General features: G+C 37.3%; 1 protein-coding gene across 20 annotated transcripts in view; it reads right to left on the bottom strand.

Moving 5' to 3' along the window:
• The window catches only part of kek2 (kekkon 2), an 894,871-nt gene that overhangs the window by 447,280 nt on the left and 431,156 nt on the right, over positions 1-16,435 (bottom strand). The window contains exon 3 of one of the 20 annotated variants that reach the window (XR_010949836.1): positions 3,232-5,492. The exons of the other annotated variants lie outside the window; for them this stretch is intronic. The gene's annotated coding sequence lies outside the window, so the exon portion shown is untranslated. Of the gene's footprint in view, positions 1-3,231; positions 5,493-16,435 lie in introns of those variants that run through there. 20 annotated transcript variants of the gene reach the window in all.

The following is a 16,435-nucleotide window of genomic DNA, read 5'->3' as shown; positions in this document are numbered from 1 at the left end:
ATGGACGTGGAATTTCAGAGTTTGCCATTAGAAAGACGACGGACGCCGCAAGTTTGCAGTTGGCCTGATAACTATTGCGTTTTCCAAGCCGAAGTTGCCAGTATTAAAGATGCGGTGAACTGAGTAATTTCCAGTGCTATTATAGTTAGAAAATTCAAGTTATACCCCGATATCCGAGCGGCAAATAAAGCCATAACTTCAACTGTGGCCCGATCTAGGTCGATATAGGAATGTCTGAGCTCCCTTAAGGTGGCCTGGAAATAAAAAGATTAAGATCATCTATGTATGTCCGGGTCATGCAAATATCACTGACAATTGATACGCGGGTCTCGTAGATTACAAACTGAACTCAATGCATAAGACTGTAGGATACACGGGCTTTGAGTCAGCCAAGTAATCGCTGATCAGTTGCGACCTACTTATGCAGGAAACGATCGAACACGTTTTGTGCTCGTACTTTGCGCTTGCCAAGCTAAGATTGCAGCTGTTAGTAGTGGTACAGCTGTCAGATCAAGAATTTGCTAATTACATAGTTTTTTTTTCCTAGAAATTTTCTAATATTTGAAAAGAGGAGGGAGTTATTTTATAATATAAGTCCTCATTTTGACTGAAACCCCCAGCTGGTCGTGATACAAACTTCTGACAATCCAACCTAACCAACAACCTATTGTAGACTAGCGATACACTTTTATTCTGAGCTGGATAGCAGGCGGTCTGCTGCAATTTTCGGGCTCATCATGGCTCATTTATCAATGGTGGTAAGAGTTTCAGCAGGTCAGTGCCCAAAAGTAGTCCACACGGTACGTCTCAGCATACCGGAAACTCCCACTTGCCCAAGTTGAATGGACGACGACAAAGCGGAATCATCGAAACACTTCATGCTTCACTCGCAAACTTTTGTAGAATTAGGCGAAGGAATTTCGGTTTCGGAAGACTTATCGAAGATCGGTCTACTTCGAGGGTGCATCGTTAGAACAAACGACTTTCTAAGTAGCCACGGCTCTCATGTAGTGTCACAATGGACCCTCATGTTGTCCAAGTTAGCTTCCCTTCCCGGGGTGGCTCCCACTCAAACTAACCTAACTGTTTAAAATAATAGTTAAACATAAACAAATAAACATAAACGTAAACATAAACGTAAACAGGACTTGGACTTCCCAAGATACAAAAAGAAGGAACGCCACTTCGACCTATTTGTTCTGCCACTGGTTCACCATCATACGGTTTGTGCAAATATATCGTGAATATTTTAAAAAAATGTAATGGCGAACTCCACTTACAACATAAAGAACACATACGAATTTAAAGAAAGAATTAATAACACATTTATTTATGATGATGAAAAACTCATCTCATTTGACGTGGTGTCATTGTTCCCCAGCATACCAACAAATTTAGCATTAGACATAATTCGAGAAAAATGGGCGGTTATAAAAGAACACACTAATATACCCAAACAAATTTTCATGGAAATACTTAAATTTTGCATTGAAGAAACTAGATACTTCAAATTTAATGACACGGTATATACACAATTGAAAGGAATGCCAATGGGATCCCCGGCATCCCCAGTCATAGCGGATATCATAATGGAAGAATTGCTCAACAAAACGATGGAAAAGCTAAGCCGTAAACCAAGAATATTAACCAAATATGTCGATGATTTATTTGCGATCATACGGGAGGATGAAGTACAAAATACGCTAAACATATTAAATTCGTTTGACAGAAATATTAAATTCGCGATAGAACTTGAAGAAGAAAACTCACTGCCGTACCTTGACTCTATTATAATCCGCAGAGGAAATCAGCTAAAACTAAAGTGGTATAGAAAAGCAACAGCATCCAGACGAATCATCAACTTTCATTCGAAACATCCCAAAACGATGATAATAAATACAGCAATGGGCTGTATACGACGTATGTTGCAGATAACAGACGAAGTTTACCACAATGAGATTAAAAAAGAAGCAAAATTACTGTTAAAAGACAACGAATTTCCGGAAAACATGATAAAAACACTATTAAAAAGAGCCAAACTTACAAAAAATCAACAAGACCGTGAAACCCCTAAAAAAATTTTCAAATCCGTCACTTATGTACCTCATTTATCAGAACGACTAGCGAAGTCAGATTGTTATGATAAAGAAAAAGTAAGAATAGCCCATAAGCCAACCAACACTCTGAAAACCATGTTCAACAAAACTAAGTCAAAAATACCTCAATTAGAAAAAAGTAATGTAATTTATAAAATTCCATGTAACGGCAATAACCATGAACCTTGCAAAAGTATGTATATTGGCACAACGAAATCAAAGTTAAAAACCAGACTAGCACAACACAAATGCGACGTTAAACAGTGCCATCATTCAAATACACAAAAAACTGCACTTATGGCACACTGTGCAAGTAGCGGCCACTCCCCCAACTTCGAAAGAGTAACAATATTACAACAAGAACAACACTACAACAAACGATTTACACTAGAAATGTTACATATAATTAACACTCCACCAGACATTCGGCTAAACTACAAAACGGATACCGATGGCGTTGCTCACTTGTTTCCTCATTTACTAACGATCAAATAGACAGTGTTAAGCTCCGCGTCAAGTTATAAAGACGTGAAAAGAAATGTATGTACATATATACAAATATTGTTTATGTTTTGACTGTTTTTGGTAATAAGAAAATTGTTTATATCACATTTATACACAGATCCTTGAGAACGGTTATCGCGGAATAACCGAAATATATTGGAATAAATTAGTTAAAAAACCTGTGGTTTTATTCAACGTATTTTTATTGACCTCGAGCCAGCTAAAGTTCAACATATAAACGTAAACATAAATAAACATAAACATAAATATAAACATAAACATAAACATAAACATAAATATAAACATAAACATAACCATAAACATAAACTTAATCATAAACATAAACATAAGCATAACATAAACATAAACATTAACATTAACATAAACATAAACATAAATATAACCATAAAAATAAACATAAACCTAAACATAAACATAAACATAAACACAAACATGAACATAAACATAATCATAAACAAATAAACATAAATGTAAACATAAACAAATAAACATAAACGTAAACATAAACAAATAAACATAAACATAAATATAAACATAAACATAAATATAAACATAAACATAAACATAAACATTTTCAGAAGAATAGTTTTTGGCATACAAATATTGTTAACCTATGTCGACTTAGGCACTTTACACTTTATACGTGAGTTTTAATGCGTTATTTAGTTAAAGCTTTCATATCTTATTGTAAAAAACATTTTTCTGCTGAGTTTTAACACAAAAAAATTCTGCTTGTGTTGTATTACTATTTATAGCTTCATATATTTACCAGTAAGCCCACATCATCACACAAAAATATTGTTCGAGCATAACAGGCTGCGGATAGATTCGGTAATTGTACAGCCTTTTATGGTATGCGAGAGTCTAAGATGTCGCTGTCAGTCCGTTTGCCTAGCTTTGCTAGTATCTTCCAATGTTGAGTCTTGGGTAAAGTACCCTGCTGTCGGAGGTTTCGTTGAGAGGGCACAAGGTGTGCATTTACTTCGTTGCCCAAGCAGCGGTCATAGTGTTTTACTTCACCATCACTTCAAATAAGGCGGTTAACAGCTGCAAAAGACCTATTCAAGCCGCAGCTAACTTCAAAAGAATAATCCTTGTATCGGTATCTGGTCGCAGAAAGATTGAGTAGAGAAAGTAGACAAAGTATAAAAGGCAGGAGCCATGCCGAATCCTATAGAGGCATCATTATATCAACCAAAATAAACATATATCTATGACATGTTCGAGGAGCCAACAGAATCCAACTGATGCTCGCCAAACGCCTGCCAAAAGACCAAGTAAACCTGGCCGAATTACGACAGTAACAGAACAGAGGATCTTCTAAATAGGCCAAGGTAATCACGGGACAACAACCGCTCGGCCTGAATGCTGAGAGAATGAGAATCCCTTTCAAAGCATATGCAGGAGCTGTGGCGAAGAAGGCCAGCAAAGAAACAGTCGTTTAACATCTGCGTGTTCGACCTGCCTTAGCTTACACATAAAACAAGTTGGTCCCGTACCGCCAATTTGTAAAAAATTAAAAGGACGCGGCGCAAATTGGAAGAAAAGCTCTTCCTAAAATCTTTTCGGAGGTTATCGCGCCTTAAATTTCTATTGTGTGTGCCAGTTTTTTAAACGGATCACTGACATGTCATACTAATAACAAAAGCAATTGTTTCCAGGGAATGTGCATCAAAATGGTTCTCTATGCGTTCCTTGTGCGCGGGCTGTGGTATCCGGACGCCACTGCAACAAACGGCCTGTTCTTGTACAGCCAGGGGGTCTCTCGAATACCTGCAATAACTACGACTACTACCAAATTAAATGGGACAACAACAGTGCCTTTTACAATGTTTTTGAATTTAAAAATAACATGTTTTCTTTTATTTTATGTAAGGGTGGGAGAACATTACCCAAAATTTTTCGAATAATGGGTTGATTAAATTTAGGTTCCTAAATTTATTTTAGTAAGAAAATTATGTATTTTGATCTTAAATGATATTTAGTAAAACATTTTTTTATAGAAGAAAGATTTTAGATAAAATTTTTGTTATAACAAAGTATGGCAGCATAACCTCCCAAGATATTTTATGCCGAGCTTCTTTTCCAATTCTCATCCTGCTTCTTTTTAATTTTTCCTATATTGGCGGGACGGAACCTTCACCCACGGTCTCCGGTGTGGTAGACGCAGCATGCTACCACCACACAATGGCAGCCGCCATTTTCACATTTTTGTTATGAACTCGAAATTAGTATGAAATATTGGAAGTGTAATGCTTTTGCGATTTCGGACCTCAAGTAAATATCTCCATTTACTATCTTTTTGTAAGTTTTGATAAATTTTCTACGTTAGTTGGGTAGTTATATAGAGGGTTTCCGGTTTTCGAAGCAACCGAAACCAACATGTAAATACATACAAATTTTTAACAATTGTGTTGCAAAATTGTTAATACAAATTTTCATACAATAAGGAATTTTTGGGTTGACGTTAGGCACCAAAACTTGGATTTTATTTAGAGAACCTAATTCTAATAAGAGTTTTTCTTTCTATATCAATAATTGTTTTATTATTAATTTTTTAGCTTATATCTGTATAAGCAGACGTTTAATGCGATTAATATATAAAACAATCACCAAAACCAAACTACAAAACAATAAACGAAGGCAGTTGATTTACAACTCACAAAATTTCACTTCTTGCCCCTGCAGCGACTGAATTGGCTTTCGGTCATAGCAACGCGGTACGTTAGAATATTTTTTCAAAGGAAGTTGCAACTCAACAGGATTGGTAGTACTCAAAATTACCTGCTTCCAAAATTTAAGACTTTGAATTATAGTTTGTATAGATATAGATTTTGCTATATTACATTTTGTTCAGTGATGTAAGCTCACCTGCAAAGGAAAGAGAAAATAAGTGTATTAAGCACACGACTAAAGTCATTATTGTAATAGGCATATGTATATACTTTTCAGAAAGATAGAACGATTTAAATTTGGTTTCGGGATAGTTTTGACGAACTGCCATTTTCAGTGCCAGTTTTATTGCAGAGATATCCAAAATCTCCCAATATAGATATAATTTTCATCTTTTTGGAAAATAAAGGAATAAAAAAAAAAAATAATATTCTAAAAGATACTAAATGGTAGCAATTTTAAACATTTGTTAATATGTTTCTTTGCGTGCAACTGTTTGTAAGTCAAGCACTTGGATATGTAATTATCCTGCATGAAAAAAAGATAGTTTGCTGACTAGTTAGGTGCTTTTGACTGCAGGAAATTTCGAAATGCGCTTATGGCTATGTGTACTCGTATGCAAATTCCACAATTAAATTTAGCAATCTTGCAACATTTGTAAGCTGAAGCAATTGCGACAACAGTAAAACTTGCATGATTTAGAAACATTTCACCATGTACATACTAGAGTTTTACGCCGATCACTTTATCGGCGGCTGCGGCGTAGGCTCTATTATATAACGGCGGCGGGGGTGGGCGGCGCGCCGGCATACACCGGTGTTCTTACTTTAAAAAGCTTGATTTTTCTATTTAAAAATATAATATTTAGGAAAGGTTTTGTTTTTATGTATTTAAGAAAAACAACGTGTTGGCCATTTCGGAAAGATCCGAGGTTTTGCCTCCAAATCTCGCAGATCGTTCAAACATTTTCAGGAGTAGCTCCTTGCGGAGGCATTGTCCCTCGTCCACTTAATCCAGAGAGGCTTCGAACCTAACCCCGGTCTTTGGAATTACTACGTCTGCTGAAAAGAAATAGAGATACATCAAATGGTCACACTTTTGTCTGTATATCTCGTGCGAAGCGTAGTTTGTGGCTCCTTCGCGGTCACGCAAAAAGGCTACTTACGGTTGCTATTAATGGTATTTTAATACTCATGACTCTAGTGGCACAGGTAGCCTCCAGTTTTTTCGACTGTTTTTAGGAGCTACAATTCCCGATGTGCGAACAGTAGCAATCCCGACCACCAATTGCTACCACGCCTTCTAGCCCTCACACCATATGACATCACAGAAGCTATACGACTGCGACTTCGAACTCATTCGTACATAATTAAAAATTTAAAATTTGACAAGGACCCTGGATACAATTTTTTAAAAGTAGACGAAAGTTTGGAGACGCTTGTATTCACAACAATGATTTCAATAGTGTTCGTTTAATAGAAACCATATTTTAGAATGAAAGTCGACCGATTTTAAGTTGAAAGATATTAACTGCGGTTTTCCGGCCTTATGATATAAAAGCTCATTATGGATGACTAGATCGACTGTCCACTACGTAAGGGTAGTGCCGACCACGGTCATTAGTTCGACTATCTTGGGAAAGCTTTTGCTTTACCACTTTGAGTGTTCTATCGAAGGACAAAGCCTCACCTACGTATTCACATTTGTAAAAGGAGCCGTACCGTGTGGTGATATTTAAACGTGGTTGACAGGCTATAATGTGATTCACTCCAAGAGCCTAGTTTTGGATAGGGCCGCCATCTTTAAGAAATGCCAAACCGGGAGGCTTTAATGTTGAAGGGCGAAGTGTGAAAATCAAAATTAACATTTCAGACGTTTCGCAAATAAACAACAGATGTTTGAATGTAGGCTCAAGTGATTTTTCAAACCCGTCTCATACCTACATATATCCTCAACTTAAGTATGAGGCAAGAAAAATTTCAAAGGAGTGTTTATGCCCCACTTATTTCGCTTATTCTTTCAGCCATTCGCAATATAAAATTTTTAACAAAATCGGCACCTTTTTTGGGTAATTTGCTTTTTTACAACTTGAGGACAATTTGAAAACATATTCGCCTTGGGTCATTATTTGAATTCATTGTTCATTATAAATTTTTTTTAAATTATGCAAAGTGAGTATTTATATTTTTTATATAATTTTTCTTTTAGTGTTTTGTTTTAATAACTTGGTGAATTGGGTTATGCAAAATCCGTGTTAATCTGGCATTAAAAGCGCCAGTTTTTTTTAAATTATTTTTGAACGGGTAGAAAGTTACATTTCGCAATTGGATTCTTATATCTGGCAGTGATGCGCATCCGTCGATACCCCTTTCGACTATATCCGTTTTCGGCTAGACAGTATTAAATGAGTAGAAAATATAGTACGGCGCCGAACGCCGCCGCCGCGATGATTTTTTGAAATTCGGCGGCGGCGTGCAAAAAACGACGAAAATCAGCGGCGGCGTGTATCGGCGGCGTGTATCGGCGGCGTATATCTCTAGTACATACATACTCACACAACCAGGTAAAAAATTCGGTAGGGAATGGCTTATAACAAGGCAAAAACCTGACGATTCGTTAATAATAGATAATATTAGTTCATATATCGGTAAACTTCCTCTGAGCACTATACTGAATCAGCCAGTTCACCCTAGCGGAATGTCCTACAATAGGATTATCGCAGTGCTAACAAAAAGGCTGAACTAGCTGATTCAGTATAGAGCTCAGAGGAAGTTTACCGATATATGAACTAATATTATCTATTACTAACGAATCGTCAGGTTTTTGCTATATAGTTTTCAGCTCTTGTTCAGCTCCTGGTTGCAAAATGAAGAAGCAAAAGGAGTAGTACTTTGCAAAGTCCTCGCATTTATATTAGGAAGCCTCCTGAAGCACAGAGAACGAGATACTTAGCGTAGGTAAAAATTAATGTTGAAGTGTTTTACGGTGGTAAGGCCATGACGGGAATACAAAGCATGTATTTTCGAATTTTAACGCAAAAAGGCATGAACAAATTGACCAACCCCTCAGACTCGCCACACAACCCATCATTAGCTATTTGTAATGTCGTTACCTCAGAGGTATCGTAAGATAAGTTGAGTCGGATCGGAATCTCCGTCTTTGCCGAAAACAAAGCTATATTAAGCCAATATCAAACCAATCACAAACTGATTACTCGTGTGTTGTTAATATTATTGTCGATATCACGCCAATAATAACTCGATAAAATTTATATTACGTTGTTATCGATAAAAAAATGATGGACGCCATGCCAAACCAACACGATTGCTCATGGTTCATGTTTCCTGAGCACCTAACTCCCGTAGAAAACCGCGTTTAAAAATGTTTGCATTGTCCAGCTATTTATGAGCCGATAATGAAACCATTATCTGTTTCATAACAAACCGATAAGAATTTGAGTAATCGAAAGCAAACCGAGAATAAGCGCATCGTAATAAACGATACTTTACCAATTACTCTTATGTAATGTTGTTAGCGAAATTATACCTATAAAACTTCGATAACACTCCTGTAATCATTCGATAATAGCCCAATACTATCTGATTACATAGTTACCTATAAAAAGCGATGGACGCCCAACCAAATCACCACATGGTTAATGTCCTTTTTATGGTATAGAAGACTGGAGCTATTACGAATGGCACCACAATGAGTCAATAGGCTGAAAAGCGCTTGTCTGCTTTGTGCAGGGGATGCTTTATAAAAGCAAAGGGGTGTTTATCTTCAATTTTTGTAGGAATATCAATTCAGAGTCGTCTACCTTAACCTTTGTCCTAACTTCACAGGGCTTATATTATATCCACATCCACAGTGACGAAAAGTTCTGGTTATATTAGCTCAAGTGGAGTAGCTTATGCCAGCAATATTATAAGAAAGTTATCGATTTGATACCAGAAATTTATCGAAAAGTTAACGATTATTTATCGAAAAGTTGTCACAAAGTTACAGATTTGTTATTAAAAAGTTATATACTTCGTATAATTAAGCGGGGATTGCTCTCATTGATTTCTATGTACGAAAACATTTTTTTTTTAATTTATTGTTTCCTTTATATTAAGCCGGTTGAATGTTTGCCCGCATTTAAAAGTCTTGCAATCGATTTTTAAGTAACTTTTCATTGAGCTACAAACGTGAAACTTCACATATAGGTTAAGATATTACGAAAAAGGAACAAAATTAGAAACAAAATATCGTTAGGTGGCGCACGTAAAATAGCACAGAGAGGTAAAGACACCAAGACAATGCAACAAAAGGGAAATAATTAACGTTAGTTGGCGCAAGGATCGAAATAATTAGGTAAAAATTTGGAATTTTGGAATTTTGAGATCGATTTTTAAGTAACTTCTCACTGAGCCACAAACGTGAAACCTCACATATAAGTTAAGACACCGAGACAATGCAACAAAAGAAGAAAAAATTCTGTTAGGTGGCGCACGGTTAAATAATTAGATGAAAATTTAAAGCGCAATTAATTGACTATATATTGATAAGTTGACAACTTTTCTATCCAACTTTTCAATCCAAGTAATGCGCGCTCCACTTCTATATTTTTATATCTCTCCAAATATTTTTACAATTTCTGTGACAAGATTTTAAAATCAAAGTTTAGAAAGAATATTACTTTATATAAGGACACATTTTTCGCTTATTTATGTGCATTTGTTTAAAGGAAATGCTTAAAATTGTTTTTTCTTTTTATTGTAATATTGACTTCACCTGTGTGGTTTATTGCATCATAACCAAACCTAAACGAAATTTTCGCTGTCACTTATTCCTTCAGTATTTAGCTCTGCATTGATTTGAAATAAAGATGACAGCACATCTTCCTCCTAATACCAGTCAAATAGTTTGCCACATTTTGCCACTTTCGCTCTTAAACTTTTTTTTTATAATTTTCACTTGCAACTTTTAATTATAAGAAATGAAAAACTGGGTTTGCAACTACCAATATTTTGGCAAAACTTTTAACTATTTTTCATACTTTTGTATAACACGAAGGAAGAGTGATCATGTCCTACAAATAATCGATAAATCTGACGGCATCGTTTTCCAAATAGTTCTCTAATGAATTCTATCCCAGTTCTCTAATCTAGTTTTATAGAGAATTAACCATAGACACTGCGTATGCTGGGATAGTAGTAGCGCGCTTCGCCAAGCACATTGAAGGTCTTGGGTTAAAGTCCCTCGCAAAGTAACATTAACAACGTAGAAAAACGATGTTTCGATTGGAAAACACGGTCTTCTTAGCGGGATTGCCCCTAAGCAATGGTTTTGCAAATACCCCGAGTGTATTTTTGTCGGCATTATACATGTAAGGTGCCGTCCTTTCAAATTGTAGGAGAAACTAAAAGGAAGCACAACGCAAATTGGAAGCGAAGTTTAGGCTTTAAATTCCTATGAGGAAAAACGCGCCAAATATTTTTCTTTTTGTAAATAGTGACACTGCTTTCCGAGCGTTTTCTAAAAAGCTCGATAAGTGCGACATCCAGCGACATCTATTGCCAAAGTAAAATTCTATTTTGGTTAAATATCGCCTCTTTAAAGGCCCTGGAAAACTTGCCATATTGATAACGCTCAATACGTAACCATATTTTCAATTAATCATAGATAAATATATATTGGCATCGCTTATTGGTGCCTTAATATAAAAAGATGTCATAACTTCATAAAACAGACAATTCGAAAAATTTCAAAACGAAAAATACAATACCAAAAATGTGAATAAATTCGCCAACACAAAAATTTATAGATTATGTACATATATGGTGGAAAACCAACAACTAATTGGCTATGGTATCATTATGACTAAGGCATTATTGAATTGCTTCAATAACCGATTAAATCGACTTCTATAGAATTCATTGGAACAGCTGTTTTACACAGGGTTTACCAGGACCTTAAAGTAGTCATTCTTTCATTTTGTTTTCATCTCGTGATTTCTTCATACACGAGGGATCTTTAAAGTTGTGATCAAAGATTGGTCTCACAACTTAATTCATTTACATGCATCACACTTCCATTGCATACAATAAAAAATATTTATATACTCAGAATTAAAAGAATTTATTTGTACATTATAAATGAAAAAATATTATCATTGCGACCACTGAGTGGAATATCACCATATTTCGAAAACGCCCTTTTTCAAAATGTTTCGAAATTCGGCGCTCAGTCGAGTTAGGGTGATATTCCAATCAACAGTCAATTTATAATAACACCTTTCAGTTACATTTTGTCTCTTATAAAGTTTAAAATTGTTGGGCTTGTTACATTTGAAAATAGAATCGGACCGTCGGAACCTAGCTCTTTTAGTACCACCCCACAAAGTTGTCCATTACAAACTCCTCCTGATCCAGCATCTCCCAAATAAAAATCTATCTTACTCATTCCAGCTGCAAAGACTATATCTGTTGTTAAAAGCTCACTTGGGCTATTCCTTTGTTGAAACGTACACTCCATTACTTGCACTCGCTTAGATTGGAGAATAGGATAATCACTCACATGGTTTGGATCTGTCCTGCCCCATCCACTAACCCTCAACCATTTGCCAGGTAATAAAGTTCCTTCGTACAATGGTATTGTTTTTACTTCATCAGTATCAGTATTAAAGGGTGTTACCAGTTTAATGACAGCTATATCATAATAATATTTTCCTGGATACCCAGGATGAATATGATGGCTCTCCACAAAGCTTCCTTGCCCTTGTTCTTCGTATATACGGGTTGCACCAGCTTTAACGGTGAGAAGATTCGGAAGTCTATCTGCTACGCAATGCGCCGCTGTAACCACCGATGTTTGACTGATTAGGGAACCACCACATTTATAGAAACCACAAAAAAAAATTGCTACTGAATGGGCGCTGCGCTTTATATTTATAGTTTGGCCACCTATAACGCGAAATGTCGCATTCGATTCGCTTAAGACACAGCTAAGCAGGAGAAAGAACAGCGCGAAATTCATTTTTGTTTAAAAATTCTACCACTTTTCAAGAATAAAGTACACCGAAATAATTTTTGTGGGCGCTATTTATACCTAATTGAGTTGTGTAAATAAAAAGTAAGATGTCAGGAATATGAAATAACAAAAATACATATAAATTTAAGTTAAAGCTAATCAAGGTCAATCTTGTTATACTCAGCATGTTTTGCACACAGAATGTATTAACTTTGGTAACATAACGGGCATAAACGAAACGAGATAAATATAGACTCCCATATATCAAAATGCTGAGGATGAAAAAGGAATTGATTTAGCCATGTACGTCCATTCGTCGGTGCACACGATAACTTGAGAATAAAATATTGAAAGAGAAAAAAAATTAATATTGGATAACGGGCATAGCACCGCCCCTTTTATGACTAAAAGATCTTCTATATTTCGGGAGCCATAACTCAAAGAAAAATTAAAGGATCGTAATAAGATTGGGTAGACATATTTTCTTTATAGTATGAAATATTTTTAAGAAAAATGGACGGGACGGATAAAAATTACGCCAACAAGTCGTAGACTAGAATAATAAGCTATATCTTAGCGAAACAAAAGTTTTGTATCAATAATATTTCACTTATTAAGATTTATTTTAAGAGGAGATTAAGAGACATTTTTTTAATGGGCGGTACCACGCCCCTATTGCGATCAAGCATTACAAAACACTCCTAGAACCTCAAAAAACAAAAAACCCTCGTAACGAAATCCGACAAAGTAATTCATCTGAAAAGAACTGTGCAATTCAAACTCACGCTGTGTATATAATATTCGGTTACACCCAAACTTAGACATTCTTACTTGTTTTTTGTTTGTTTTAATTAGCTGAACAAACAGATTTTGCTCTATCAAAAAAAAAGAAAAAAAATGTGTTTATTTATTTTATTAATTTATTCTAGCAAAATGAAATTACGCATTTTGCTATACTTTTTCAAAACAAAACTACTTTGCAATTGTTTGTGTATTTATATGTGGGCGAATCCCAAATAAGGTCCATCACGAACCGAAAATCAAAAGTGGTTAGACCTATGAGGTGGGTTTTGTGTAAGGCTGGGGTAACGCTCAGTCAATCCAGAGTCGAGTAGAGGTGCCACAAACCCCTACTGAATAAATACACAATATTTATGTGTTACGAACACACGCACACACGGCTGGCGATATTAGGTGGGTAGCAGCTTTCCGTCGCAAGATGGCGAGGGGGCGGAGCGGCGGCTAACGGTCGTTGGAGTAGAGGGGGTTCGGTAGGGCGGTTGAACGGTCGGGTAACGGACGGACTCGTACGGCGGTACGGAAGCAGTGGCGGGATAGAAGCAGCGGCTTAACGGCGGTAGGATGGCAAGCGGCCAACGGTCGTTGTGGCAGCGGCGTGACGGATGCAGCAGCTTAACGGCGGTAGGGCGGCGAACGGTCGGGTAATGGACGGACTCGTACGGCGGTACGGAAGCAGCGGCGGGATAGAAGCAGCGGCTTAACGGCGGTAGGATGGCAAGCGGCCAACGGTCGTCGTGGCAGCGGCGTGACGGATGCAGCAGCTTAACGGCGGTAGGGCGGCGAACGACAAACGGTCGTCGTAGCAGCGGCGGGACGGATGCAGCGGCTTAACGGCGGTAGGATGGCAGACGGCCAACGGTCGTCGTAGCAGCGGCGTGACGGATGCAGCGGCTGAACGGCGGTAGGATGGCAGACGGCCAACGGTCGTTGTGGCAGCGGCGTGACGGATGCAGCAGCTTAACGGCGGTAGGGCGGCGAACGGTCGGGTAATGGACGGACTCGTACGGCGGTACGGAAGCAGCGGCGGGATAGAAGCAGCGGCTTAACGGCGGTAGGATGGCAAGCGGCCAACGGTCGTCGTGGCAGCGGCGTGACGGATGCAGCAGCTTAACGGCGGTAGGGCGGCGAACGACCAACGGTCGTCGTAGCAGCGGCGTGACGGATGCAGCGCCTTAACGGCGGTAGGATGGTGAATTACCGACGGTTAGCGTAGCCGCAACTGGTTGAGAAGTCAACACACCATTATTGTGATTTTCATTGGTTTGCTATTTAGTGGTTGTTGACTATGCTATAAAAGAATAAGTACAGGGAGGTTCAGGTGGCTATGCTATAGAAAAATAAGTACAGGGAGGTTCGGGTTTAAGTGAATAAGGAAATACAGGGAGGATTGACGTTATTGTAACGTTACGTTACAAACCTTATTTCTATTACTTGGGGTTAAAGTCAAATATGTGTGTGATGTGGAAACCAAATAGCTTATTCTTTCACCTCATCCTGGACAGAGAAATATGATTTCAAATTTGGATGTTTTACTAATAAAATATACCGTCCTTTCTTTATGTTGTGGCGCTGTTAAACCCAGATCTATATTTTTGCTTTTAAGAAAATTTTGTCTAGACTTTTATTTAGCATTAAAAAAACTTTATAAAACGGAAGTTTTATAAATTGATCCTGCCCTTATCTTCATTATTTTCCTTCTAAGCAATCGTCGGTTTGAAATTAAAAATCTTTCAGATGTTAAATAGGCCTGTTTACTACAATTTTTCTGGAAAGTTCGGGTATGATTTTTTATTGTTGTCTAAAATGCGTCAAGTCCATTACCTCTATTCCACTAGTTGATCCATATATATATGTATCTATATATAAAAGAAAGTGGTGATGTTTAAACTATTTATAACTCAAGAACGAATGAACCGGTTTGGGTGAAAGTTGGTCAAGAGGTAGCTTAGCACAAGGAGACGGACATAGGACATTTTTATCTCGTTCTGGCCAGTGTCTTGAGATCAAAACGTGGATCTGGGATCCTGGGTTGTGTTTGTACAATATGGCTATCAAATGGGAGCTGTTAATGAGTACTTTGATACGGGGTAATTTTTGTAACCCTGTATGACTAGGGTCTCGAGATATAGACCAAAACGTGGACCCGGGTACTCCTAGAATCCGTTTATAATATATGGATAACAAATGAAAGCTGTCGAAGAGTTCTTTAGTAGAGGGTTTATACAATATGGACATCAAATGAAAGATGTTTATGAGTGTTTTAGTACAGGGTAATTTTCATACCTATTTGTGAATACGGTCTCGAGATATAGGCTAAAACGTGGATAATGGTAACACTAGGATATGTTTTTACATTATGGGCATCAAATTGAAGCTGTTGATGTATGCTTTAGTACAGAGTAAATTTTACACTGCTGGGTGACTAGGGTCTCGAGATATAGGCCAAAACGTGAACTCGGATATCCGTAGAGTGTCTCTGTAATATAAATGAAAGCTGTTTATGAGAGATTTAAAGTAATTTTCATTGTGATATTCGATTTAGACGCATAAACCTGGCTAAACTGATAAAAATGCATGCGAAGCCGCATTTACATACATCCTATTCGATTTGGTATATAAATTTGCGTTTACTAGTATTTGCGACCCGTTTTTAAAGAAAGTAGACCAGAGACGGACTGGGGCTCGGAATGCGACTGGAGCAAACTACATACCACTCTCTGGGACTGGCAATAAGGGATGAAGAAGAATGAGAATAAATTGAGAGAAGAGAAAAGAGGACAGGAGAATGAGACTGAGAAAGAGATAGAGTGAGATGAAGATAGAGATAAATGAAGCGAAAAACGGACGGAGTGAGGAGGGAGGAGTGAATAAAAGGATTAAGAAAAAGTGAAGGGGAGGAGAGGGCAGAGTTGAATGGTAAAAACTTATTAAAACGTATGCAGGTATACCAAATTCAGGGCAGAACAACGTCTGCCGGGTCTACTAGTATATATATATATATTGTTACGAATATTAGTAAAACTAAGGGGTGCTGCTATCTCTAAGCCGATGCTAAGCAGTGACGCGAATTCACATCAATAATTCAATCATTATGTATCTACATAAACGAAACAATAATTGCGTCTACACATATGTACCATGTACGTATACGAGCAGCGGAGAGTCAATGCACAAACACATGCATATATATGAGATACTCCTGAAAGTATGCAATGAGAAAAGCTATAAAATTGTGCAATTGTAGTTGCAGCTGAGAAGTTTAAGAGCTAATGGCAACTAGTAGATTCTGGAAGCGCCTAGAAGATGCAACGTTGAAATCAGACAGT

This window comes from Eurosta solidaginis, chromosome 2, assembly GCF_040869045.1.
Source record: "Eurosta solidaginis isolate ZX-2024a chromosome 2, ASM4086904v1, whole genome shotgun sequence".
Taxonomy (NCBI): Eukaryota; Metazoa; Arthropoda; class Insecta; order Diptera; family Tephritidae; genus Eurosta; species Eurosta solidaginis.
The sequence above is the reverse complement of the archived record's forward strand: the minus strand, read 5'-3'. Positions and strand labels throughout refer to the sequence as shown.